This window comes from Culex quinquefasciatus, chromosome 1 (assembly GCF_015732765.1).
Source record: "Culex quinquefasciatus strain JHB chromosome 1, VPISU_Cqui_1.0_pri_paternal, whole genome shotgun sequence".
In the NCBI taxonomy this organism is placed as follows: Eukaryota; Metazoa; Arthropoda; class Insecta; order Diptera; family Culicidae; genus Culex; species Culex quinquefasciatus.
Window position 1 is genome coordinate 24,471,274 of NC_051861.1, and position 27,819 is coordinate 24,499,092.

The 27,819-nt window shown below is 35.6% G+C and overlaps 10 non-coding genes across 10 annotated transcripts; 5 read left to right on the top strand and 5 right to left on the bottom strand.

Annotated features, from left to right (window-relative positions):
• Positions 1 to 9,169: 9,169 nt before the first annotated feature.
• On the top strand, positions 9,170 to 9,243 carry Trnai-aau. Its single transcript has one exon. It is a non-coding gene; the product is annotated as a tRNA-Ile (tRNA).
• Positions 9,244 to 10,328: 1,085 nt separating this feature from the next.
• On the bottom strand, positions 10,329 to 10,400 carry Trnaw-cca. Its single transcript has one exon. It is a non-coding gene; the product is annotated as a tRNA-Trp (tRNA).
• A 116-nt stretch (positions 10,401 to 10,516) lies between these two features.
• Trnai-aau lies at positions 10,517 to 10,590 on the top strand. The gene has a single exon. It is a non-coding gene; the product is annotated as a tRNA-Ile (tRNA).
• A 156-nt stretch (positions 10,591 to 10,746) lies between these two features.
• Trnaw-cca lies at positions 10,747 to 10,818 on the bottom strand. The gene has a single exon. It is a non-coding gene; the product is annotated as a tRNA-Trp (tRNA).
• Positions 10,819 to 10,917: 99 nt separating this feature from the next.
• On the top strand, positions 10,918 to 10,991 carry Trnai-aau. The gene has a single exon. It is a non-coding gene; the product is annotated as a tRNA-Ile (tRNA).
• Positions 10,992 to 13,092: 2,101 nt separating this feature from the next.
• Trnai-aau lies at positions 13,093 to 13,166 on the bottom strand. Its single transcript has one exon. It is a non-coding gene; the product is annotated as a tRNA-Ile (tRNA).
• A 110-nt stretch (positions 13,167 to 13,276) lies between these two features.
• On the top strand, positions 13,277 to 13,348 carry Trnaw-cca. The gene has a single exon. It is a non-coding gene; the product is annotated as a tRNA-Trp (tRNA).
• Positions 13,349 to 13,486: 138 nt separating this feature from the next.
• Positions 13,487 to 13,560, bottom strand: Trnai-aau. The gene has a single exon. It is a non-coding gene; the product is annotated as a tRNA-Ile (tRNA).
• A 97-nt stretch (positions 13,561 to 13,657) lies between these two features.
• Positions 13,658 to 13,729, top strand: Trnaw-cca. The gene has a single exon. It is a non-coding gene; the product is annotated as a tRNA-Trp (tRNA).
• Positions 13,730 to 14,454: 725 nt separating this feature from the next.
• Trnay-gua lies at positions 14,455 to 14,551 on the bottom strand. The gene is made up of 2 exons: positions 14,515 to 14,551; positions 14,455 to 14,490 (listed from the first exon to the last, which is right to left on the bottom strand). It is a non-coding gene; the product is annotated as a tRNA-Tyr (tRNA).
• Between the last annotated feature and the right edge of the window lie 13,268 nt (positions 14,552 to 27,819).

Genomic DNA, 27,819 nt, shown 5'->3' on the forward strand with positions numbered 1-27,819 from the left:
CTCCTTCCACCTCTAACCTCCGGAGCCTGGCCGGAGCCGGAGCCCTTCAACCCCTTTTTCCTTCGGCAAAGTAAATTTCTTCCTCTTATTCACTTAAAAACTAGAAGCTCCAACTTGACCACACAAAAAAACAAAAAAACAAACCGGAATCCAACCGGAATCCGGAAACCGGTACCGTTAAAACTCTTCAAATATTAAAATTCGCGATATGACGGAAGACGATAAAAATCACCCGGAGCAAATTTTCAAACACCCGTACACCAGCAAAGCCAACTTCGATCACTCTTTCGGAAAATTCGAAAAAAATAATAATAATAATAATAATAATATAATAATATATATAATTTTTTGAACTTTTTTTATACACTGAAAAAAAAATGATACATGGTAAAAATTGCAAAAAAACACTTTTTTTTTTTTTTTTTGCAGTGTTTTAGAGGACATAAAATGCTAACTTATCAAAAATTTCCAGGTTGTGCAAAAATCTTTGACCGAGTTATGAATGTTTTAATCAATACTGTTTTTTCAAAAAATCGAAATATTGGTCTCTTAAATTTTTCAACTTCATTTTTCGATGCAAAATCAAATTTGCTATCAGAAAGTACTTTAGTGAAACTTTTAGGTAACTTTTTTGAAAATATTCGAAGTTTTTAATTTTTTTTAATTAGTGCACATGTTTGCCCAACTCCAAAAAATAAATATTTTTGAAAAGCTGAGAAAATTCTCTATAACTTTGTTGATATGACCCATAGTTGCTGAGATATTGGCATGCAAGTGCTTAAAAACAAGAAAATTGATGTTTTCTAACTCACCCAAACAACTCACCCTTTTCTAATGTCGATATCTCAGCAACTAATGGTCCGATTTTAAATGTTAAAATATGAAACATGTGTGAAATTTCGACCTTTTCGAAAAAAATATTTAAAAAAATTAAGTCAAGACTGACATTTAAAAAGGCCTAAACATTCAATATTACGCCGTTTTTAAATGTTAATCTTGATTTAATTTTTTTAATATTGTATGTGCGTTGTATGTTCCATTTATTAAAAAAAACAATCCTTTTCTAAAAAATGTATAATATCGAAGCGTTTATTATTGTGGATTTTCAACAGACAAATCGTTCATGCCCTTTTTATTTATTTTTTAACGAAAAAACAGTTTCAAAAGAATCTCATTTTGAGAAAAAGGTTAGAAAATATGAATTAGGAGAAATACACCCATTCAAAGCCTAATAAGCGGTCGTGTTTGAATGATGCTGGATAATCTGGAGTGTTCCATGAAGTTTTCTATAACCAAGTACAACAAACAGTAGAGCAGCTTTTTAGAAACACTAATCCAAGATTTCTTGAGATAAATGCGCTGACCACGGGGACGCGTTGTCTTGTTTTTGCATGCTCATTTTCATTTCTTTTGTGTCGCTGTGATTCGTATGGAATGAGTGATTGTGGTAGTCGAAAAATAGCACCATTGGTGCGCTGGAAGTGGGGACGCGAAATCGTGATTATGCAGGTTAATTTTTTTGTGTGCTCTTGTGTCGCTGTTCGTTAGGGGTGAGTGATTGTGCTGATCGAATAATAGCATGACTTACTGAATTATTTGTGTCTTGAGCGTAATTTTCGTTGAGTAATTGGTGTTTTTTGTGATTTTTTTGGTGATTTTTTTTTGAAATCTTAATTAATTGTTTTGTGATTTTAAATGCTCTTCCTATATCATTGTTGATCGGAAGGCACGGCGTCAGGTAAATTGTGTATAATGTTTTGAATAAGGTTTTATTTTTAATGGTGAAAAAGCCATTTCTATATAATGATCGAAAGACGCACTGACATTTTGGATTAATTAATAGTGGAGTGAAATAATTGTGTGTGAGTGACTTTGTGTGTTAACCAAAAGACCTTCCCATAGCATCGTTGCTCGGAAGGCTCGCCGACGGGTCTGTTATGAAAGTCCTCCCCATAGCATCGTAGCTCGGGAGGCATCGAAAAGCCAATACCTTATCCTACTAACCCAAAAAAATAATAATCACGTGATGCTTGAAGGAGATGCTGTGGATTCAACGGTCTCAAGCGGTATCAACAAGTATATAGCGAAAAACTGTGTGCTTGATGAGTCTGCAACTTCAACTATCGGACTAACATTCCTTCCTTTCGTTGAACTGCAGGCTTCTTGGGAGGGCGCCGGTATTGACTAATAAAGTAGGGATCTTCAGAGGTTAAACAGTGAACGGATGGTTGGCTCCCACTGATAATTTTTGATTCCTTGTTTAACTTCAACTGATCTGTTAATAACGGAGTAGCAGCTCATTGGCAGTCAACCATGCTCATGCTCATGCTCATGCTCATGCTCATGCTCATGCTCATGCTCATGCTCATGCTCATTAATCCAAGATTTTTTGAAATTACTTTGTCAGTTTAACAATTTCATTATTTTTCGAAATTGAAAAAAAAAACAAATGCAAAATTTAAACGAAAACTGCTTTGATATTTTTTATTTATTTTTTACTTCAATAGAAATCTATTTTTATCTACGTATTTTCTCAATTTTCATAAAAAGTTATAGAGATTCCTACGGGATATTAGGATTTGTAATTGCTTAAATAGTCTTTTCATTCCCAAATAGAATAAAATAGAACCTGTTAAGTAAAGTGATCAAAAAGAATTGAGCACAACTGACTTGAAAATTTGACAAGATATTACAAAATTATTCATGGGCTATACAATATTTTTCAAACAAAACAAAACCTTTCCTGTTTTTTGCAGAAATGTAAGACGTTCTCTGTGTTTTTTTTTTGGTTTTAGAAAGATACATTTTGCACAATGTTGTAAACAATTTCTTGAAAAAGATTCACATTTTTTTCCTGTGTTAGTAAATACCTTAAATCACTCGGGGCCATTCCCAAACCACGGTAACAATTCAGGAGTAAAAAGGGAAAGGCGTTTGTATGAAAATTTGTCCTCAACAAAGGGGGTGAAAAAAAGTCCACGTGTTATGTGGATGCAAAAAATGGATCGATGAATTATGCAGGGTGAGGTAAGGCAAGTGTCACTTTGACACCGAAATCTAATCAATAAAACTGATAGGGTTGGAGTTTTCTAGGTTCCCGAAGTGCGGTTGTCACTGAAATTGTGATAAGAAATCAATTTGGAGCTAACCCTTTAGTAGCAAGAGTTGACACGATGCGTGCTGAAATGTCAACCGATGTCAACGCGCTCGATTTTACGCCAAATTACCCGCCGCATCAAAAAACTATCTTGTACAATTGGTCACAAACAATTGCCAATTTAAAGGCACACAAATTCACCGCACGGTGGCGCAAGTGAGCTCACTCTTATAAGCCGGCCACGAACGTGCCTGTCAGCTTGTTTATCTTTTTCGTGTTTTTGTTCCACTCGGCATTTAAAAACTTACCCTTAGCTTGTTAGCTTGTTTTAACTAGAGACGATTTCACGCGCGCACTAGTTTGTAAGGCTAGATATCGCACGTGCACACATTTGGACGCGGTAAGGAACTCCCTCCCTCTGGAGCGAACATGTGCGTTAGTGTTCAAGCTTTCAACAAATTTGAAGCAAGTCTCGACAAACTTTGCAGCGCTCATTATTTTTTCAAAATTCCAGCAAACCCCTCATACGGCCAAATTTTCTTATTTTTCTTGCTTGGTTTGCTCAAACCGAAAAAAAACCCGGTCCTACAATTTCACCTTAATAAATCTCGCTTTGGCAGCAGAGCAGAGGTATGTGTACCACGTGTAACTGCGCGTTTGCATGCGCTTGTTCTCCGTTAAAAATGATGGAGTTTGGTTAGGGTGGTCTTGCGTGAAAATAAAAGGGAAGCGACTTCCAAGCAAGATTGCATTAATTATGCATCATGTCGAAAGTTTGAATAAGGGCAGGATGCGTACTTCGTTGGGTTCAAGCGAAAGAAAGCAACATCCTCTTTCGAGTCAAACGGAAGAGTAACAAGTTTGCTGAACACTGATTTTGAGTGGAATTTGTTTTTTTTTTTTTTTTGCAAAATAAGGGTTTTGAAGTAAAAGAGAGGGACGAATATGTATTATAATAGGAGTTTAGACATTTATTGCTGGGTAACTTTATAAATATTTCTTCATATGAAAAACATAGCTTTTCCACGTCCAATTTAACATGATTTTACCTTATTAAAAACCAACTAAAAGATAAACATCATTTTTTCAGAACATTAAAAAAGTTAAAAATAGTTTTAAAATCACTGCCATTTCTCGGTACTCAACTTTCAAAATTGAGAGACATGTAATTTTATAGGTCAATTTGATGATTTTTTTTCAAATCTGCAATATACCAAACAGAACATTATTTATTTATTTATTTATTTTGTTTTCACTCAAAACAAAAAAAAATCATTCTAAAATTACGTGTGATATTTGTATTATATTTTTGTAAGAACCGCAATATCTGGTTTGTTTCTTTATTTTAGAAAAAAATCCTAAATTTAAGCAATACACGAGCCGCATTAAACGTCCAAGAGTGGCTAGATAACTTTTATTTGAGCTATTTATTACTTTGAAATAGTCAAAAACGCTTCATGAAAGCAGATCAAACTTGTTATAAATAATATTTCTAGATTACATTTTCAAAAGGTCCTATCTGCATAGGAAACCCATTACGGATAGGTCGTTTTAAAACAGAGGCGACGCGTGGCCAAAATTTTTACCTGTTCAAAACATCTTTTCAGTAATTTTTGAGTTTTTGTTTAATATTATTAAAAAATAGCTTTTATACATATTAAAGAAAAAATCAATGATGTTTGGCAATGTTATTGTGATAATTGTTGATCGCCTAATCACAAAAAAAAATTGAACACCTATCAATGTCACTCCAGTTCACAATAGTTACGAAAAGTTACATTACAAACATTGGTTGAAAAATTGATTTTTGGTAAATGTTTGGATCGATGCCTTTTTCTCAACTATTGAACACTTGTAAAGAAAACAAAATAATGTATTTGTTTGATATAACTTGTTTGATGTTTGCTTAACTTAATATTTTTCCGATCTGTCAATCGATTTCCCAAGTTTTACCGGTTTCCTCCAGATGAAATCTAATTCCTGATTTTTGCACAAATTAAGCTAAGTCGAGCTCATTAGAGCTGTTTTTCAGATTAAAGCAGTTTCGATTGTATCTTGGTTACAGAGTATGTCTAAAAGTATATTGTATCAGATTACTCGAAAAATACATAAAATCTGAGAGAAATAGCTGTACGAGCCTGTGTGAAAATTAGAATTTGATTAAAAGTTCCGTTATATTAAAACGGTACACATTCAAGACTATTCAAGAGTAATAGTAGTGAAAATTAATTTTATGATTAATTTACCTTTGAGAGATGCAGATCTAGTGCTAATATAAGTGTGTGAAGAGTCGAAGAAAGTTGGGACAAGAAGATTTAAAAAGTTGCAGTTTTGGAGTGCAACATTATTCTATTGGGAAAACTTTCAAAACGTATGCTTTGACGCAAACTGTTGAAGGTCAACTGTTTTAGTGCAGTTGCATACGACAGTGATCTAGTGACACAACAGCGAGCGAGACAACACGACAGCAGGTCGTTGGGTCTGTCACTATGATCATCAGGATTTTAGCTGGAATTTGGTGAGATCCTTCCAAAACAAACAAATAAATTTAAAAAAAAAACTGCTCACTAAATACGCGTTGATTTCTTGTCCACGGATAAGAAATCGTAAGTTCTAAATAACGTTTGAATCCGATTGATGCAAACGTTCTTTAGGGCGGGGCTTGTCGGTTCAAGCTGAGGTACCTCGCATACGGCTAGCCTACGTAGAAATGGGTCACCGAAGCTCGACAGAGCTAACACCCTTCAAATGCCTATGCGAGTAATTTGCATGTATAGAATATTAATCTAAAATACATGGTAACAACTCAATTTGTAAGAAGAGACTGCGTAGTTCCGTTTGGTTGGTTCATCTAAAATCTTAAGACAACTTTTGACAATCAAGGAAAATGTGTTAGTCAGATGCTAATCAATCACTGGACGATTTACTTTAAAAAATTTGCAGCTTCAAATTTAGATTTTCCTTTAATCTAACCTATAATAACCCAGCGTATCCCTAGCAAATTCTTGGCGCCTGACAGCCCAGGCTAGTCAGCCAGCCAGCCAGCAAGTGAAAGCTTTGTGCAAACAAAAACACAACACCAACAAAGTGCTAAGCCACCCCCGTCAGAGATCAGAGAGTCACAACACAAAAAGTCCACCAATACCACATCGGAGCCTCGACGGGGGTCGAGCCAGGACGGTCGTCAGGAAAAGGGAAACAGCAACCCCTTCCTAGTTTGTCGATTTTATCTCGTGAACATTTGCAACAACAACAAAAAACGTGAATCATCACCAATACACAGGCGCATCGTGATGCTGGCGATGAAAAGGAAAATTGTTTCCACACCAACACAGATGCGCGCGGTTCCAGGTTTTGTCTGATCGTTTTTCGGAGCTCTGCGGAACTGTCATTCGAGGGCTCCCCTCGTCAATTATTGATGGGAAATTTTCACCTGGCTTGCCGGAATTTCGCATGCAAAATTAATAACCCTTTAAACTCACCAACACAAACGCAAGCACGCGGTTGATTATCGCGAAAAGCTGCCTCCTCTCCTTTGTTGCGAGTCCTTTTGTTTCGAACAATTTCCACACACCACCGAGGAAAAAAGGAAGAAAATTGTTGCGTCTCTGTTCGCGCGACACGCTTTCACTTCTTGTTGCTTCGGCAGCGTCACTTACACACACCGGAAGGAAAACAATTCACTTTCGCACCAACACAGACACGCGGGAAATTACAGCAAGTTTTGCAAAAAGGTTTTATTTGCTGGATTGCGGGGATATCTCGGAGATTTTCGAGCTGTCTTCACTTCTTTTTGGCTTAGTAGCCTTAGAGTGGCCTTTAGGTGTACGTCTGCTTTGTTCTAACTGCTAAACAACTGTCAAACTGGACCACGGACTTGGAAACACACACTTTCTGTAGGGTAATTTTTCTCGAACGGGTGAAACGGGAAGAAATGCGCGGGGGTGGTGTTAGTAGGCGCTGGAAAATAGTCGCCGCTTGTTGCTTGTGTCAAAAACGGCAGGCCTCCTCAACTGCACGAATACCAGCGCACACTACGATGATCCCAGCAGGCTTTTCTTGCAAGGATAGTGTCTTTTTTTGTTGTTTTTTCCTCCGTTTCAATGTGAGCGTGACAGGTGAGTGATAGGCTGTCAACTGGCTCGCAGTTTTCTTTTGCTTTCCTTTTGCACACCGAGGGAAAAAATCGTTGGAATGAGGAGGAAAAACGGGGCTGCAAAAATTCAACCCAACAAGTGGCTGATTGATTTTGGGGGCCGATCCGATTAATGAGTCTTACCAACACTCGTACGCGCGCGCTCTCTCTTATGTTCGAATTGTTCTACTATGAACACAATGACGTCAAAAAGCGCGTTTGAACCACCGGAGAATTGTTTTTGTTTACAACCGACAATATGGTGACGGTAGCCTTATGGATAACAAAAAAACACGACTAGCTGGGATCTCCTGGAAAAACTGCTCTTCACTATCCTGTTGATTGACAGCTCACAGGACTGCTACGATGGAAAGTCACGCACACAACTACAGACGTGTCTAATTAGGCGGATGGCACTAACACAGCTGCAGAAACTATTCAGACTCACAAAAAGAAAAACACACTGCCGTAAGGATGCGGTGGGAGATGATTTTCCACCCTCGACGTCTAATCTACAATGTTTTTAAACAGATTTCCAAACAATTGCAAACTTTATACACTCCTTTCCGCATGGAATCAATCGCTAAGGAAGATTAGAAAGCGTTTAGACAACTTTCAATGTCAACCAACCAGGCAAGGCTCGTCACAACCCCTCGAAGCCTACTTGACTAGCCCGAAATCAGCTTCCGGTTCAGCGATATCCTCAAACCTTTCCTGTTCCACCTTAACCGACCGCTAGAAACGTCGTCTACCGCAGGTTACTACCTCACAAACTACACAAAAAGCCTAGTATTCGACACTTTTGGGAACTTTTTGACAGGAAACTCGCGTTCCTTGCACCCTCACTAAATCCTACTGTGTGACACGCATACACCCTCTACAAACAACCCCCGTTGGAGGAATTTGTTTGCACACACGCACACTAACTCGCAGTCGAGCAAGAAGTGTTGTTGTTTTGATCACGTTCCCTGCACGAATACGGGAAAATCGAAAACTGTGGTAGTGCCGTGTGACGTCAGCCGCGGTGGAAAAGCAACCCTCCTCCGTTCGAGCAGCTACTGCTCGACAGAGGTGTCTCGGCTGGAAAATGAGCACGTGGTGCGCTCTCACTTTTTGTTTCGTTTTGTTGGGAGAACTCTCTCACGGGTTGATATATCTTTTGTTGGTAACAGCGCTCCTGGTGGAAAGTAGGAGAAGCGTAAAAAGGTTTGCTCGAATGAAAGAGCAAGACAGAGGAGACGCGTGGTGCGTAGTAATTAGTAATACACCCAACTGTCAGTCGCATGATTGTGATGCATGGCGGCATGGAAGTATATCAGAATCTGCATGAAGTCTGTCCTCATGCATTTTTTGCAATATAGGAGTATGACATTTATGCCCGTTACCGACAATTGTCGACATTACCGACGGCTTTTTGGTTGTATTTCACAAAAAAAACTTAGCAGAACGAGGATTGAACCACCAACTTCATGGTTATTGATCCGACACGCTAACACCACGCCATGGACGCTTGATGAAAAGTGAGTGAAAGAGCACCAACATATGCTTCTCTTTGGAGTGTTGCTCGGGGACGGGCCAGAATTATATGTGTTGGTGAGAACTGCAGATCGCAGAAATTTTTACACGCGGGCAAAAATGATCTACGGGCTTGCTGCAAAAAATGTAATAAAATGTGACATTTTCTGCAGCAAATCCAATGTTGCAGATTTTGAGATATATTTTTCCTTTGGGTGTAATCTTGTATTTATTGTTAATATCTCATAATCTATTTCTGATTTTTAATAAGATTGTTTTTATTTACTACAAATCATTACGATATGAAAAATGAACCGATAAAAAAGACAACAAACATTTATTTTAAAAGAACCATATTAAATTTGAAGTTTGAGATTCATCAATAATCGCTGGATGCATCGCTGATCACCAGCCATACAAATGGCCCCATAGCTCAGTTGGTTAGAGCGTCGTGCTAATAACGCGAAGGTCGTGAGTTCGATCCTCTCTGGAGCCACAGTTTTGCCTTCCTCACCTCACTGAGGCAAGGCTATAAAATCACTCAAAAATTGAACTTTTAAATAAGCCTCCCAGATATACCTTTACGTATACATATCGACTCAGAATCAAATTCTGAGCAAATGTCTGTGCGTGTGGATGGACGTAGAATTTTTTTTCTCACTCACTTTTCTCGGAACTGGCTCGACCGATTTTGTCCGGATCTATGTTTTTGGATTTGCCTTCAGGTTCTTTAAGTCTTTTTTAAATTTCATCCGGCTTGGTGCAGTACTTTAAAAGATATGTTCGAAAAACTGTTTTGGTTGATACTAAAAAGGGTCATTATTTACATAATTTGAAAGTTCCGGCGGATAGCTGTCGGAACTTTACGCTCAGTGCACGCACACAAACACTGCAGTGCTTTCAAATGGTTCATTAAATTTATCATACCTAGATGGCAGCACTCAGATGTATAGTGTCTTTACTAAGTAGGCGTTAGCCAAAGCTTTCGTAGTGTGTGGTTGCAAGGCTTTTAGGAGGAAGGCAGCAACCACCTTCCGGTGGATTAAGTAACGTTTTTATTTAACTAACAACAATGTATGCAAATTATGAGAGGAAGGTGCAATGCAAATATTGGTGGATTTTACGAATGAAAAACGCGTTATTTACTGGAAAAATTAAATCAAATGAAGTACCCACTTCGAGTCGTACAAATTATACAGCAATACAAAGTAGAAAAATGCTCGAACGGGGAAGTGTGCATTCTAAAGTTCCAAAATAAAATTATCGAGCAGCACATTTTTTCAATTTAACGATTAATCAAAATGATAACACTGACCTACGAAAATAGACAAAACTGGCTGCGCAGGCACAACTCAAGGGGAAGCACGGAGTTTGAGGTCCCCAGAAACACGTGCATTTTGAATTTTTCAAAAATGTTTCAAAACCGCCGAATGGTTTTTCTCCAAAGTTGTTTGTATGCAATTTTTGCTTCTATGCAACAACGACGAACTGCCCTGAATCTTCTACTTAGAGCTGAGCCTGCGTAGAAATTGTTATTTTATTTGTCGGTATAATTACAGCAAAAAAACAGTTTAAGATCTGTGACCCCGACGTGATTTGAACACGCAACCTTCTGATCTGGAGTCAGACGCGCTACCGTTGCGCCACGGAGTCTTATTAAAAAGAAGGTTTTTCACGATTTAAAGTTTAAATAAGTTTAAACGTGTGCATGTTGCATCGTTGAAAATGTTGAACAATCACTGAATTGAAACAACAATGTTGAAACAGCTGGCCCCATAGCTCAGTTGGTTAGAGCGTCGTGCTAATAACGCGAAGGTCGTGAGTTCGATCCTCTCTGGAGCCAAAATTTTATTCTTCGATAACACAATGTATGCAAATTTTGAAACAGATATGGATTAGAAAAACGAGATTTCTAAAAAGCGCCTGATGCCTGCAGATTTTAGTTTTTGTTAAAGAAGCGTTTTTCAAAAATTTCAAAATAAAGAGATATCAGAGTGTGTGACCCCGACGTGATTTGAACACGCAACCTTCTGATCTGGAGTCAGACGCGCTACCGTTGCGCCACGGAGTCTTGATATATAAATTTTGACATAACACATAACCGCAAGATGCATTTATGAATTGTTAAAAATATTAATGAATTTAAATAGCTTAAACCTCACAAACAGTTGGCCCCATAGCTCAGTTGGTTAGAGCGTCGTGCTAATAACGCGAAGGTCGTGAGTTCGATCCTCTCTGGAGCCACTTTTTTACAACACCCAAAACACTTAGGGCAGCACTCATTAATTTCAGCGGTTTTCCATTACGAGATAAGCTTCTTTTCCACCTATTTACATTCACCAAAACATGGAAACCAAATAAGTATTAAGAAGTCATAATCATTCGCTCCTTGCTTCTTTCTTCAAATGCAAATGGACAAACACTGTCGCACATTTCGCTAATCGTCTCCCTCCCCCTCCCACGGTGGAGCTATTATTTTTCGCCTTTTGACGAAAATGGAAACCATAACGCCAACGGCGACGCCTCGTACGGGGCAATCAACGAAAGAGCCCGCTCTCTTTGTTCAAAGTTAATTAAACGCCGTAAACTCCCTACCCTGTCTATATCTGTGTGTCTTCTCGAAGCCTCCAGCAGGATTCCGGGAAAGAAACAAAACACATCCTTCATCCCACACTTAGAGGAGAAAAAAAAAGTTGGGAAAAGCCACTCTATTGGGGTCCAATTGGCACATCTGTCAATGGTCACAGTGGATCTTTTAGGACTTCTTTTTTCTCTTGTGATGCACTCCAGCCTCGATGCGGATTAAAACCGTGTCCGCTCTGAATGGCGAAGCGATTAGGGATTGGTTGGCCACTTCTTTGCACCTTGCCGCTACGGATCACAGTGGCAAGAAGTGTGTAATTTCCAAAATTGATTTTCCTCCCCCTGCTTGGGCACTCCAGGAAGAGAAGTTCGGAGAACTAAACTCGTATTCATAAACGGTGTGCGAGATGGTTGGGTTTTTTGCTGGGAAGGATTATTACGCCTAAATTGTTGCAGCTTTGCTGCCAAATTGAACAAAAGATGGCGCGATGAATGGACTGGGGAGTCATTACTATTGAATTGGTGATTTTTGACTGACCTTCGGTGTTGCGATTCTATGAGAATTGATTCACAGTTTTACTTGATGACAACATTCAGGTTGGTATTGATAAAAATTTGATCTATTCTATATATGACCACAGCCGTTAAGTGGTGAATCTGCAACAAATTTATTATTGTCCATCCATCGTCATTCAATATTCATATCAAGAAAAATACACGGAGGCATTAACCGCGAAATGAGCCCTCATCTTGATAAGTCAACATCACATTGCCAGATTAAGGCTTAGCGATTTTTAAACCGTTCCAGAACATGTGTTGATCTCTCGTATGCCGTATCAAAGTCATCCAACTGGAAGCTCTCTTCGCATCCAACCTCCTCATTCGTTCATCTCCCATGAACACTGAAGCGGAAATTATGATTTTGAATTATTAATTGCTGCTGCTGCTGCCCCTTGAGCTGACGATGATGCCTCCACGTAGCGTGTAAGCGATTAGTGTGCAAACAGGCGCAAATAATGTCTACTTCCGATGCTCCCCAGGACCAATGGTTGGAATTTTCCAACGGCCCCTGACTGACAGCAAGTATGTTACACGTTCCGAAGGAAACGGAGAAAGCACCTGAATAATTCAACGACTGCCGATCGGAAATTTTACGCGCTTAGCTGCATCCGGTTCCACCTCTTCAGCTTTCCAGCATCGGAAGTCATTCGAAAGGAACGAGATTCTAACATTTTTGAAAGAAACTTCTTGAAATTCTCCATCGAGACATCATCATTCGACAAAAATGAATCCAGCAAGCTCCGGATTTTCGTCTATTTTTAATTAGTAGTGCCACAGTTAGTTAACAGCCAAGAGTACTTTTAAGTCGGACCCAGCTTCCAATAAAGTGAAGAGAGATGAGCAAGAGCAACAATAAAAAATGCAAAATTTACAGTGAAGAAAATTCAATTAAAAGTTTCCCCTTGAACGTGAGAGTGGGCCCCGTTCACTGCTGCTACTCGCATGTTCCTTCAGTTTATCCTCGCAAAAGTTGTTATTGGCGTAAAACTGCACCACCGGGGGCTTACAGGCAAAAATCAACTGATCAGGGGTCTCTTGCGAGCACAACCACACATAACAACGTTTGATTAAATTTTGTTGCACTTTTAATTAAAATTCGTGGTAGACCTGCAGGCGGATGCAGCAACCAAGAACCGATTACAACCGATGTGTGCACCACCAATGCAGCTTGTAGCACTCAAATCTTTAAAAAAAACATATATGGCTCCAGAGAGGATCGAACTCACGACCTTCGCGTTATTAGCACGACGCTCTAACCAGCTGAGCTATGGGGCCATCCGTCGAAAACAATTTAGGTGATACAAATTTGGGTTTTTCAAAAGTGTAGACTTTTATCGGAAAAAAAAAATATTTGAGACAAAAAATTTCCGGCGAAAACCACAACAGACTCCGTGGCGCAACGGTAGCGCGTCTGACTCCAGATCAGAAGGTTGCGTGTTCAAATCACGTCGGGGTCAACTTTAGGTTTTTTTTAAACGACGTCTACTTTACCGAAAAGCAACAGAATTTGTTATTTTAATATTTCATCCTAAAACCGAAAAATAATGTTAATGAAGTGTCAAACATCCATCTCTAAACCGAATTTAAAAAAAACTTGGCTCCAGAGAGGATCGAACTCACGACCTTCGCGTTATTAGCACGACGCTCTAACCAACTGAGCTATGGGGCCAGCGGCAAATTCCCTCGATTTTTTACCCACGGCAACCAAAGAGTTATTAACGAATAATATGATATTAAAACCGCAAATTAGCCCAATTTTTCCTGCAGACTCCGTGGCGCAACGGTAGCGCGTCTGACTCCAGATCAGAAGGTTGCGTGTTCAAATCACGTCGGGGTCAAGGTACATAACTCTTTTTTTTTGGTCCAAAACATTCCAATTGATGTCAAGTAAAAATATATTCTCACAGTTTTTACAGAATCGACATTCCCGCAGCAACAACAAATACAGAATCCTGACGAAAAAAAGGTAGCTCCAAACCATGACTGCTTGATGATGGTCAACTTTTGCTGTTTGAAGAATAAAGATGTCACAAAAAGGGACATGTTTTTGGAGCGAGAGTTACCTGGCAAAATGGTGAAGCGTGTAGACAAAAAGAAACAACAGGCAAAAGTTTAACCTAATCCCATCCCTGCGGGATTTGCGGCCGTATCCTACTGAGCTGGGACCACAAAGTTTTTTTTTTTTTTTTTCAAACAGCATTTTCCACAATCCTTAATTTAAACTACTCCCCTTAACTCGTCAAGTGCAGTGCAGAGAGCAACAAAAAAGAAGAGTGACGCGCACATTAATGGGAAATTAATCAGTTCCGTTTTTCGCCCGGGCGGTAATGAAAAATTTAAAACCCCCACCCGGATTAAAAGAAAATGAAAAATTAAGCGTTAATTCGGTGCGACTTGCAACGGGCGCCGGTACGTCAGTACCGAGGAGAGCTTAATCTACCGTGAGTGAGCTGGTAATTTGATTAAAAATGCTGATGATGACAGTTAAGCTCGATGAGCTTTTGGCGCGAAAATGAGCTTTCAATTGAATAATTTTCTGAGCGAAAAAAAAACATTTACAACTTCCTTCGAGCCGGATTTGAACCAGCGACCTATGGATTACTATTTGCTGACAGCGTCACCTCTACAGTCCACCGCTCTACCAACTGAGCTATCGAAGGTTGATACAATAAGCGTTTTTCTTATAACGAAGATGACCCACTTTTGATGAAAAGTAATTTTAACCATGCATTATTATAATCTTATTAGAGCACTTTTCCTTTCACATTTTCAGCCCTCTTTTTATCGTCCTTCAAGTGTTTGTTAATTGTATTTGGTAGTGGCATTTTGTGATTCTCTTATCTGTTAGGATGCAGAAACAGACTCAAGAAGTAAATATGAAGAAAATTGGACAACTTGACAGTACAGCGGAAGACAGTGGTTAAAATCCAACAAAAGACGTTGGCTCGAAAGTTGAAGTGAATGGTAAACCATCGGCTAAATTAAGCGAAAACAACGATTGTACTGGTCGATCTGGTTTGCTGTTGATTTTGTCCTTGTCATCTGAACCCTGGCGATGTCGTTGAAACTGCGCAAGAAAAACACTGGGCACAACATACAGAAATAGGAGAGAAATATCAAACATTCAAAGTCATCAATAAATTTAGTATTAACCGCAACCTAAATATTTAGAGTTTGCTAAACTACTAAATATTTAGAGTTTGCTAAACTACTAAATATTTAGAGTTTGCTAAACTACTAAATATTTAGAGTTTGCTAAACTACTAAATATTTAGAGTTTGCTATACAAAATATTTGATTCGAGTTAAATTCATAAATAAATTGCATTATTTTGTAAACCTGTAGAGCAATTCTCTACGAAATCGGTATTTTTAGAATTCAAATTTTTTAATCAAGAATAACATTTAAAAAGGGCTAAATACTCAATATTACGCTCTTGTAAAATGTTAGTCTTGGTTTAAACATTTTGAAATTATTTTTTTCGAAAAGATCGGAAAATTTCACGAGTGTTTCATATTTTAACATTGTAAATCGGACCATTAGTTGATGAGATACATTAGAAAACGGTGAGTTGTTTGGGTGAGACTAAGAAAACATCAATTTACATGTTTTTAAACCTTTGCATGGCAATATCTCCGCAACTAAGGGTCGTATCAACAAAGTTCAAAATCGCTAAATATAGAGAATTTGTTCAGCTTTTCAAAAATATTTTTTTTTTTCAAAAGTGGGCAAACATGGGCACTAATGTAAAATAATGAAAAACTGCGACTGTTTTCAAAAAAGTTACATAAAAATGGCTTTTACTTGATAGCGGTGCACTTTATCAAAGTTTCATTAAAGTACTTTTTGATTGCAAATTTAATTTTACATCGAAAAATGAAGTTGAAAAATGTTTGCGACCGATATTTCGATTTTTTGAAAAAATCAGTATTGATTAAAAAATTCATAACTCGGTCAATGATTTTTTGCACAACCTGGAAATTTCTGAAAAGTTGGCATTTTATGTCCTTTAAAACATATCAAAAAATAAAAAAATAAAAATAGTGTTTTTTGCAAATCAAGTTTTAATGACAAGAAGTTAAATAAAAGATCACCAAAAATTTTTACCGCGTATCATATTTTTCAGTGTTGTCCATATCCATACCTACAACTTTGCCGAAGACACCAAATCGATCAAAAAAATCCTTCAAAAGATACAGATTTTTGAATTTTCATACATCGTTCCAATAATTTGATTTTTTTTTTTATTGTTTCAGGGGACACAATTCCGCGACTTTTGAGATAAAGGGACCATTCATAAACCACGTGGACACTTTAGAGGGGCGGGGGGGGTATATGGCAATTGTCCACGATCCATAAAAAAAAGTTGTTTGTGTATGAACACACGGAAAAAAAAGTGTGCGAGAAATCGTGAATTTCGATTCATGAATTCGTGAATAAATTTGTGCATGATTTCGTGATACCTTTCATGATTTCATGAATTTTATTCATGAAATCGTGCATAAAAATGCACGAATTTATGAATTTTATTCATGGCTAAAATATTTTTACGAATATTCATGAATTTTCCTTCATGAAATCATGCATATCACTATTCATGATTTCATGACTGATTTACATGAAGTCATGACTAAACTTCATGAATTCATGAAAAATATTCATGATTTTACGATTATTTATGCATGCGTAAATTTTACGCCGTAAAATTTTATTCGCGAATTTATGAATCATGTTTTTCATGATTTCATGAAAGTTTACATGATTTCATGAATAAAATGCATGAATTCGTGCATAACATTCATGGGTTTATGAATTTTTATCCATGTTTATGACGAGTGATCTTGATCAATCAAGAACAGTTTCGTTCGAACTGTCAAGTTTGTTTTTCGCTTGCCAGTTCAGCCGCGTGTTTATTAGCCACGAAGTCAATCGCGTTGTGACTTGTCGTGTCCTGTTTGTTGTGTTTGCCGGTGAAAGTGACCGTGATTTGTGGACCCGGGATTTAGAGGTGCTGTCCACCGGAACCGGGAAAAGATCTGCGGCCGTTCCGTTGGAAATGGCAACGGAGCCAAGAGCTAGCAGGAGGAGGACCAAGTTGCAGGAAGAGGACCGGGCGGCAGGAGGAGGACCGAGCGGCAGGAGGAGGACAGAACGCGGGAGGAGGACCGAGCGGCAGGAGGAGTAACAAGGTAAGAGTGAGGACAATCTGCAAAAGACAGAACAGTTCCCGGTTGGTTCGCGTGTTTGTTTTGATTGCCGAATCAAAGGGAACATGGTCCATAAGACTGTTCCCGTGTTTTATCTCCGCGTGTGACAGTTTCTTGGTCGCGGACTCGTAGGGATTTCGGTTTTCTGTCAATTATCGGGGCATTCTACGCGTGTGACAGACTGCGAGGTTTGTTTTGGTTTTGGAAACGAAAAAATCCCGTTTTTTATTGGTTCCCGTGGATGCGCTGAGTGACATTTCGGCGATTTGTTTTGAGCTAGAAATGGGGACAGGTAAAGAATGTTAATAATTTTAATGATTTCAATATTGTAAGCATAAGCTTTTTTTAAGCATTTTAAGCAATTATATTTTCTTAGGTACTTTAATTTTGTAATGTATAATAAGTTTTTTGAATTACTATTATTTTGAGGTATGTTAAGTATGCTAATGAATTTAAGTATTTTTATTTTTATTTATTTTTTAGGTATGTAAATATTGTGACTTTTAAAAGTTTTTAAGTATTTCAAGTATTTTAAATATTCAAAGTGTTTAAAGTTTGTTGAGTATTTAAATAATTTTAAGCATTTTTTTTTTCTAGGTATTTTAATATTGTATAAGTTTTAAAAATATGTTAAGTATTTGAAATATTTATTTTTGAAGTATGTTTAATATGCTAATGATTTTAAGTATATTCATTTGTTAAGGTATTTTGATATTATATGTTTTTAAAGTTTTTAATTATTTCAAGTATTTGAAATTATTGAAGTGTTTAAAATTTGTTTAGTATTTAAATAATTTTAAGCATTTAATTTTTCTGGGTATTTTAATATTTCAAGTATTTCAAATATTTTAAGTATTTGAAATATTCATTTTTAAGGTGTGATTTAAGTATTTTCATTTTTAGGTATTTTAATAATCTATGTTTTTAAAGTTTATAAGTATTTCAATTATTTTTCCAGGTTTTAAATTTTTTAAGTATTTCAAGCCTTTGAAAGATGTTCTTTAAAGTATGTTAAGTATGTTAATAATTTTAATATTGAAGCTTATTACTTTTTAAAGTATTTAACATATTTAAAGTATTTGAAGTATTTTGAGTATTTTATGTATTTAAAGTTTTTTAAGTATTTAAAGTATTTTAATTTATTTAAGTATTTTAAGTATTATAAGTATTTTAAGTTTTTTAAGTATTTTAAGTATTTAAAGTTTTTTAAGTATTTAAAGTTTTTTAAGTTTTTTAAGTATTTTAATTTATTTAAGTATTTTAAGTATTATAAGTATTTTAAGTTTTTAAGTATTTTAAGTATTTTTAAGGATTTTAAGTATTCTAAGTAAGTATTTTAAGTATTTTAAGTATTTTAAGTATTTTAAGTATTTTAAGTATTTTAAGTATTTTAAGTATTTTAAGTATTTTAAGTATTTTAAGTATTTTAAGTATTTTAAGTATTTTAAGTATTTTAAGTATTTTAAGTATTTTAAGTATTTTAAGTATTTTAAGTATTTTAAGTATTTTAAGTATTTTAAGTATTTTAAGTATTTTAAGTATTTTAAGTATTTTAAGTATTTTAAGTATTTTAAGTATTTTAAGTATTTTAAGTATTTTAAGTATTTTAAGTATTTTAAGTATTTTAAGTATTTTAAGTATTTTAAGTATTTTAAGTATTTTAAGTATTTTAAGTATTTTAAGTATTTTAAGTATTTTAAGTATTTTAAGTATTTTAAGTATTTTAAGTATTTTAAGTATTTTAAGTATTTTAAGTATTTTAAGTATTTTAAGTATTTTAAGTATTTTAAGTATTTTAAGTATTTTAAGTATTTTAAGTATTTTAAGTATTTTAAGTATTTTAAGTATTTTAAGTATTTTAAGTATTTTAAGTATTTTAGGTATTTTAAGTATTTTAATTTTTTTAAGTATTTTAAGTATTTTAAGTATTTTAAGTATTTTAAGTATTTTAAGTATTTTAAGTATTTTAAGTATTTTAAGTATTTTAAGTATTTTAAGTATTTTAAGTATTTTAAGTATTTCTAGTATTTTAAGTATTTTAAGTATTTTAAGAATTTTAAGTATTTTAAGTATTTAAAGTATTTTAAGTATTTTCAGTTTTTTAAGAATTTTAAGTATTTTAAGTATTTTAAGTATTTTAAGTATTTTATGTATTTTAAGTATTTTAAGTATTTTAAGTATTTTAAGTATTTTAAGTATTTTAAGTATTTTAAGTATTTTAAGTATTTTAAGTATTTTAAGTATTTTAAGTATTTTAAGTATTTTAAGTATTTAAAGTATTTTAAGTATTTTAAGTATTTTAAGTATTTTAAGTATTTTAAGTATTTTAAGTTTTTTAAGTATTTTAAGTATTTTAAGTATTTTAAGTATTTTAAGTTTTTTAAGTGATTTTTGTATTATAAATATTTTATGTATTTTAAGTATTTTAAGTATTTTAAGTATTTTAAGTATTTTAAGTATTTTAAGTATTTTAAGTATTTTAAGTATTTTAAGTATTTTAAGTATTTTAAGTATTTTAAGTATTTTAAGTATTTTAAGTATTTTAAGTATTTTAAGTATTTTAAGTATTTCAAGTATTTCAAGTATTTCAAGTATTTTAAGTATTTTAAGTATTTTAAGAATTTTAAGTATTTTAAGTATTTAAAGTATTTTAAGTTTTTTAAGTATTTTAAGTATTTTAAGTATTTTAAGTTTTTTAAGTGATTTTAGTATTATAAGTATTTTTTTGTTTTTTAAGTATTTTAAAGTTTTCAAGTATTTTAATTATTTTAAGTTAAGAGTTGAACCAGTTTTCGGCTTAAAAACTCTTTAATAAAGTATACAAAAAGTTTTTTTAGTTTTTAAGCATTTTGAGCATTTTATTTATTTTATGTATTTTGCGTATTTCAAATATTTTGAATTTTTAAGTATTTAATTTATTTTGCCTATTTTGAATAGTTTGAGTTTTTGAAGTATTTTAAGATTTTAAGATTTGTTGAGTATGTTGAGTATTTTATTTCGGTGTTTTTTTATTTTTCAAATTTTCAATTCAACTCTCTATGAATCTATTTTCGTCAAATTAAAGTGTTTGATCATCTGCATTAACAAAAAAAAATCCCATTATTGTAATTAATCACTTTATTGTAACTGGAGTTCTTAATGAGACAAAAAATAATGGCTTAATTATACGAATTATCGATTATTCTATTATGCACTCAGACAATCAGACAATCGAGTCTGGACTGCACATGAAATCCCTTAGGTCTTTTTGTATTTAATTAAAGTTTTTGTTGTATTTTTGTAAAGAAACGATCGGTACCCAATAAACGTTTCCGAAATGCTCATGTCAAGTTTTGAATGTTGGTTTTACTAAAGTTATGATTGTATTTTTCATTTATTTAAGGCATTTTTGAACATCACATAACTGGGACCTTTGTAAATTTAGAATTCTTCCGCAGTGACCGGTAATCAGTTCCAAGATGGCCAGATGGAGCCAGAGTACATTGGCATCACATACAATGGCCACAGTTTTAAATTTCATGAATTTTGATATGTCACAAGACAGGGTTCCTTGCACATTCCAAAATGTCCCTAGTGACCACCGGGAACCGGTGACCGGTTCCAAAGTGGCCAAGTGGGGCCAGAGTACATTGGCATCACATACAATGGCCACAGTTTTAAATTTCATGAATTTTGATATGTCACAAGACAGGGTTCCTTGCACATTCCAAAATGTCCCCAGTGACCACCGGGAACCGGTGACCAGTTCCAAAGTGGCCAAGTGGGGCCAGAGTACATTGGCATCACATACAATGGCCACAGTTTTAAAATTCATGAATTTTGATATGTTACAAGACAGGGTTCCTTGCACATTCCAAAATGTCCCTAGTGACCACCGGTAACCGGTGACCGGTTCCAAAGTGGCCAAGTGGGGCCAGAGTACGTTGGCATCACATACAATGACCACAGTTTTAAATTTCATGAATTTTGATATGTCACAAGACAGGGTTCCTTGCACATTCCAAAATGTCCCCAGTGACCACCGGGAACCGGTGACCAGTTCCAAAGTGGCCAAGTGGGGCCAGAGTACATTGGCATCACATACAATGGCCACAGTTTTAAAATTCATGAATTTTGATATGTTACAAGACAGGGTTCCTTGCACATTCCAAAATGTCCCTAGTGACCACCGGTAACCGGTGACCGGTTCCAAAGTGGCCAAGTGGGGCCAGAGTACGTTGGCATCACATACAATGACCACAGTTTTAAATTTCATGAATTTTGATATGTCACAAGACAGGGTTCCTTGCACATTCCAAAATGTCCCCAGTGACCACCGGGAACCGGTGACCAGTTCCAAAGTGGCCAAGTGGGGCCAGAGTACATTGGCATCACATACAATGGCCACAGTTTTAAAATTCATGAATTTTGATATGTTACAAGACAGGGTTCCTTGCACATTCCAAAATGTCCCTAGTGACCACCGGTAACCGGTGACCGGTTCCAAAGTGGCCAAGTGGGGCCAGAGTACGTTGGCATCACATACAATGACCACAGTTTTAAATTTCATGAATTTTGATATGTCACAAGACAGGGTTCCTTGCACATTCCAAAATGTCCCCAGTGACCACCGGGAACCGGTGACCAGTTCCAAAGTGGCCAAGTGGGGCCAGAGTACATTGGCATCACATACAATGGCCACAGTTTTAAAATTCATGAATTTTGATATGTTACAAGACAGGGTTCCTTGCACAATCCAAAATGTCCCCAGTGACCACCGGTAAGCGGTGACCGGTTCCAAAGTGGCCAAGTGGGGCCAGAGTACGTTGGCATCACTTAAAATGGCCAAAGATTTGAATTTCATGAATTTTGATATGTCACATGACAGGGTTCCTTGCACATTCCAAATTGTCCCCAGTGACCACCGGGAACCGGTGACCAGTTCCAAAGTGGCCAGGTGGGGCCAGAGTACATTGGCAATACATAAAATGTCCTCCGTTTTTCACAAAACAGGGTTCCTTGTCAATTCCGATATTTGCACCCAGTGGAACAATATGGTAAATGAACAGAAAAAGTAATTCGGAAATTGTGAAAATCGTACCATGAAATCGTGAATATTATGAGTTTTACTTTACGAATTTTTGAACTATGCATATTGGGCACGAATAAACCAGTAGCCGTGAATAAATTTGCATGATTAGACATGCCCGAATATACTCGTAAACGTGAATTAAATTCATGAATTCATAAAAAAAAAATCACGAATTCATGAAATTTATGCATGATTTCATGAAGTTTATACATGATAGCTCGATTTTTTTTACGCCTTCAAAAATAAATCATAAAAAATATTCCAGAACTCATGAATTTTGTGCACGAATTCATGCATAAAAATTCACGATTTCATGAATTTTATGCATGAAATCATGAATTTTTATTCACGATGTATATTTTTTCGACCGTAATCATGAATTTTTATTCATAAAATCGTGAATATTTTCACGACTACATGCATCTATTTCATGAAATCATGAACATTATTCACGTTTACGAGTGAAATCGGCCATGGAAAGTCATGCATATTTATTCACGATTCCTGGATAATTCGTGCCCAATATGCATAGTTCAAAAATTCGTAAAGCAAAAATCGCGATATTCACGATTTCATGGTACGATTTGCATGATTTCCGGAACACTTTTTTTTCCGTGCAGTTGTCCACGACGGGGGGGAGGGGAGGTAACAAATTCCCAAAAAAGTGTTCACGTGGATGGTCCCATACCGAAGTACGGGAAAAAAAATGACGCCAAGTTATATGTTTTTGGGAAGATTGTGCTTTGGAAAAATTTAAATCTTTCCCAAAACAAATTTTAATTACAGGTTTTAATGCAAAAATGTAATTTGCCTGTTGGATTTTAACTAAAATTTTGGAATCATGACATTTCGAAAGGGCGTATTAATGTTGAAATAAATACTTTTGAAATTCAACAGAAGAAAAAATATGTTAAATGGATGGGCTTAAAGATCATTTTCAAATTACATTTAAAATTACAGTTAAAATATCCTAATTTTGCTAATAACAATATGTTTGCCATAAACTTTTCTGAAAATATGCATTTTTCATATATAATTTATGCAAAACAAAAATCAAATAACTCATACAACTTTGCCGAGGACGTAAATTAATCTGAAAATCACAAACCACGAAAGAGTACACTGATTGTCGTAGACTTCTTAAGCACATTTCCATGGATAGCACAAATTTTAGGAATATTTGTATGAGGCTGAAAAAAAACATAGCGAATTGTTCAATTGCTAGAAAAATATTATATTTTAATCAATTTGGCTACATAATGTCTGCCACAATATTTTAAGCACAGTGATGTTTCATTTCTATTTTTTTTTTATAAATAGCACTCAAGCGACGATATGGTGTGGGTTAACGAAAGTTTAAACATGACGGAATTTTGAAATATGAATATATCCAGCGTTTTCTTTGAAAAGGTCCTGAAACACTGAAAAAAACAGACCAATTTTCGATTCCTGATATGATTTTTTTATTTTGACATGAATACAATGCTAATTTTTAAATTGAAAACAACAAAAATAAAAAAAAACAATAGGTATTGGTATATATTTTTGACCCAGTGTCCTCCATCTACTCTTGTCGTAATCGGTCCCCTTTATCCTGGCAGCATTTAGCATTGCGACACGTTTGCTGAAAAAGATAGGACGTGTCACAAGATAGTACACAAGCGAAGATTGACAGAATTTTGAAGTATAAATAAATCCAGCGTTTTAGTGTTTTTTTTTAAAGGTTCTGAAACAATGAAAAAACAGACCAATTGACGATTTTAATTGATTTCTGATATGATTTTTTAATTTGTGAACCATAATAACATGAAAAAATGCTAATTTTTAAATTGAAAACAACAAAAATAATAAAAATCAATAGGTATTGGTATATATTTTTGACCCAGTGTCCTCCATCTACTCTTGCCGTAATTGGTCCCCTTTTATCCTGGCACACTTTGATCGCTAGCTTTCGAGGTTTTACCCCTCTCCAACACATCACTCAAGTGGAAATAATCTTAGCCGAGCCAAAGATCCACCGCCAGGTTCTAATTAACGTCCGCGAATTGTTCCTCCTCCTATCTCCACAGATCCGCTAAAATTTTAATTAACTCGTCCTTTTTACAACGCCTTTCCCTCCCTGTCCTCCTTTTGCAAAACAGATTAAGACATAAGTTTTTTCCCCTTTTCCTGTTTAGTTGGCAACACTGCTTAAACCACCACAAATCGGGTAATAATAGACCCTCCACCAAGCACTGCTTCTTACGGAGAGGATAATTTTAATTGGTAAATATTGAAAAATAATAGTTTTTTCTTCGTTAATCAAAAGATTAAGGGGAAACCTCTCGGTCAGCAGATTCCGAGCAACGGCAAACTTTTCCCATTAAGCGGCGAGGCCATTGTTTTTCGCAACTGGGGACTCCTCCGCTCCATACCTCGTCTGACAACCAGATGTCACCCTTAATGCATAATAAAGTTTCATAAACCGTTTGCAAATCTTTTGGTAATTAATATTCAACTAGATGCCTAGTTTAACCCTCCCCCCATAAGCTGGCGGTCAAATATACAAATTCAACATTTGGGACAATTTTGACAGTTGTTGCGCCGCCACACGGCGAACGCAGTAACTAAAACACCCAACTAACTGGTAGAAAACAATGGCAAATTAATTCACACTCTGCTAAGAGGATTTGCCAACACGGTGTGTGTCCACGACGGCAAACCAGCCGAGGTTTGCTGGTGTTTGTTGCATCGGAAGTGGGGCCTCGGTGTTGAAGGGTTTCGCTTGTATTTGTTTATTTATTTATGTATGCAGTTTGCATTTAGCGTGTACGAGAGGAACTCAACTGGTTCGTCGCCGGAGCTGGGTGGAGATTTCGACCGACAAAAAATCTGCGCAGGGGGCCGCTTTTCGGACGAAAACTTTTCCAATTGGTAATGCCTCGTAAGCTTCGCAAATTGGGTGCTTGTTTTGCACTACCCTCGATGAATTTGATTCAAATTGGTTTTAGAAAGTTTTCGAGAGTGATTTTCTCGTATGTTTACAATACCAAATACAACGTTTATTTATTGACACAGAGACAAATGTTTTTTTTTCGACCAAAGTAGAAAAGGCTTTTTTACGTTATTTGCCGGCCGAGAATGAATGATTCCAAATTTTGATACCGTTTGGCCTTCCTCACCTTACTGAGGAAAGGCTATAATACCACTCGAAAAATGAACTTCTTAATACGAGCTCCAAGACCTTCACGTATCCATATCGACTCAGAATCAAAAACTGAACAAATGTCTGTGTGTATGTGTATTTGGATGTGGATCTGTGCTCCGGTCTCACTCGATTCGTCTTGTGGGACCCCAAAGTATTTGAAAGACCTTTCCAAGAACTCCCAAAACATCGAAGAACTGGTAACCCTATCAAAAATTTTGAGTAATTAAGTGTTTTTATGCACTTTTTCAGGCTAGAACTCAGATGTAGATTCCACTTCAACGAATCATCTTTGCAGTTAATTTTACGCAGTTGGCCTGACCGTTTAGAAAAGAAGGATGTTGGAAGTAATCACCCCGACATTCTCCAGTTTGCTTCCGAAAGGTTGGCTGCGATAGGGTTAGATTAGATTAGATTAGAATAATATTGGGTTATATTGGTACCAATGCAAAACACCTAATGACTTATCCCGAGCATGGGTAAATAACAAGGGAAATGCGTAATAATACCTTTCTCTGGTATCAATACCAAATTTTGGTTTTTCTGGACCCTTTAAAATTTGTCTTAAGGATTATGCAAGAGCAAAATGTGGTATCATACCAATTTAAGGTATTGTTTTGATATTGCAAAATTGCAGAATTTGTCAATGATCGAACACCACATTTTGGTATTCTTTTGGTATTACAGTATTTTATCAAATTCCTCTGCAACTATGGGAAAATTTTGACCAATTTTGACAAAATAATTAATTTTGCGGTATAATGATGTCTTAAAGCGAATGCTTTCATTGAAAATCGGAAATTTCAAACTTGATTTTAAACAATTTTGATATACCCCCTAAAGAAATGACTTGAAATTGTGGAAAATTTTCTAAGTCAGGATGGCACATTTTGGTATTATTTTAGTAATAAGGTGTTTTATCAAATTCCTCTGAAACTATGGGAAAATTTTGACCAATTTTGACAAAATAATTAATTTTGCGCTAAAATGACCTGAAACCCAAAAATGTTTAAGCTGATTTTCATTTTTTTATATACTCACTAAGATTTTTTTTTAAACGTTGAAATTTCTCTAAGTTGGGATAACCAAATACTTTGAAAAACGAGTTAATCGATAGATTATTGAATTTTGGTGAATTTCAATCCAGTTTCATTTCAATAACACTTATTTTTCAATCTTGTTATTTTTCAGGAGCTTCAAGAACTTCAAGCACAGGCCGTTCATCAATGACAAATGCATTCGATGTGGTGAAGAATATCACTAAAAACAACATGAAATCATCAGGTGAGTAGATTTGGCTGTTGCATATGGATCATTTCCGTTTTTTTCACTAACTGCAACTGCTGCACTCAAAAATGGTATGAAAATGCCAAATTTTGGTATTACTTGTGCAAATACCAGCGACCAAAATGTACTCTTGGTTGCCCAGTAAAAGATGGTGAAATACCATGAAATCATACCAAAATCATGTATGTAGAAGACCACAGGAATACCAAAATCTGATTTTCCAAGGAGCGGAAAACCTCAAAATAAAACCATGGCAATACCATGTTTTGGTATTCAAGCAATGTTCAAAATCCAGAAAACCTCAACTTGGTATTGAAATGGTTTTATTTTGAGGTATTATTTTACCCTTGGAATAACATGGTTTGGTATTGTTGTGCCCTTCCACATACAAGACTTTGGTTTGATTTCATGGTATTTTACCATCTATTACTGGGCAACCAAGGGCACATTTTGGTCCCTGTTATTTGCCCAAGTAATACCAAAATTTGGTATTCCGTGTTATTAACCCCTGCTCGGGATTACCTTTAAAATTTGAAATTACTTTGAATAAGCGAATTTTACTTGCATTTCTGGAATGTTGAATTACGTTTTTAAGAAACTTGACGATCTTTCGAAAAAAGTATGTTTTTATGATTGAAAAATCTATTCCTTATCAAAATATGAATTTGAATATGATAAAAGCATACTGCAAAAATTAAGGCCAGCCTTACTGCGTTGCGTTTACCGCAGAGAAGATTATGAGAACGGATCACATTCACAGAATCTACAGAGGAGAAAGGATGCGAGGACATACCGTACCAAACGTTTCGATTTATAATTAACATCTTAACATGAATTGAAACATTATTTATTAATTTATATTTTCGATGTTTTCGAAAAAGTCATCAACTGAAAAAAATAATATTTTTGGTCATCAAAACCAATCTTGAATTTTGTTTCTGAAATGCAAAATCCCACGGTGCAAAGGGGTAAGAGTGGACAGAACTTGTATATTCCGGGTGGGGATTAGCTTTTCAACAGAACCTGACAGCTTTCTCTTAGTCAAAGGAGACGAGGGACGAATCTTGGTGATTTGTTTGGATTAGTTTTATAGCTCAATTGTGACCGCAAATTTCAGCAGGTGTAAATTATTCAAGCTTTTTGTGTGTACTAGTTGTTTGAAAATAATCGTTCGAACAC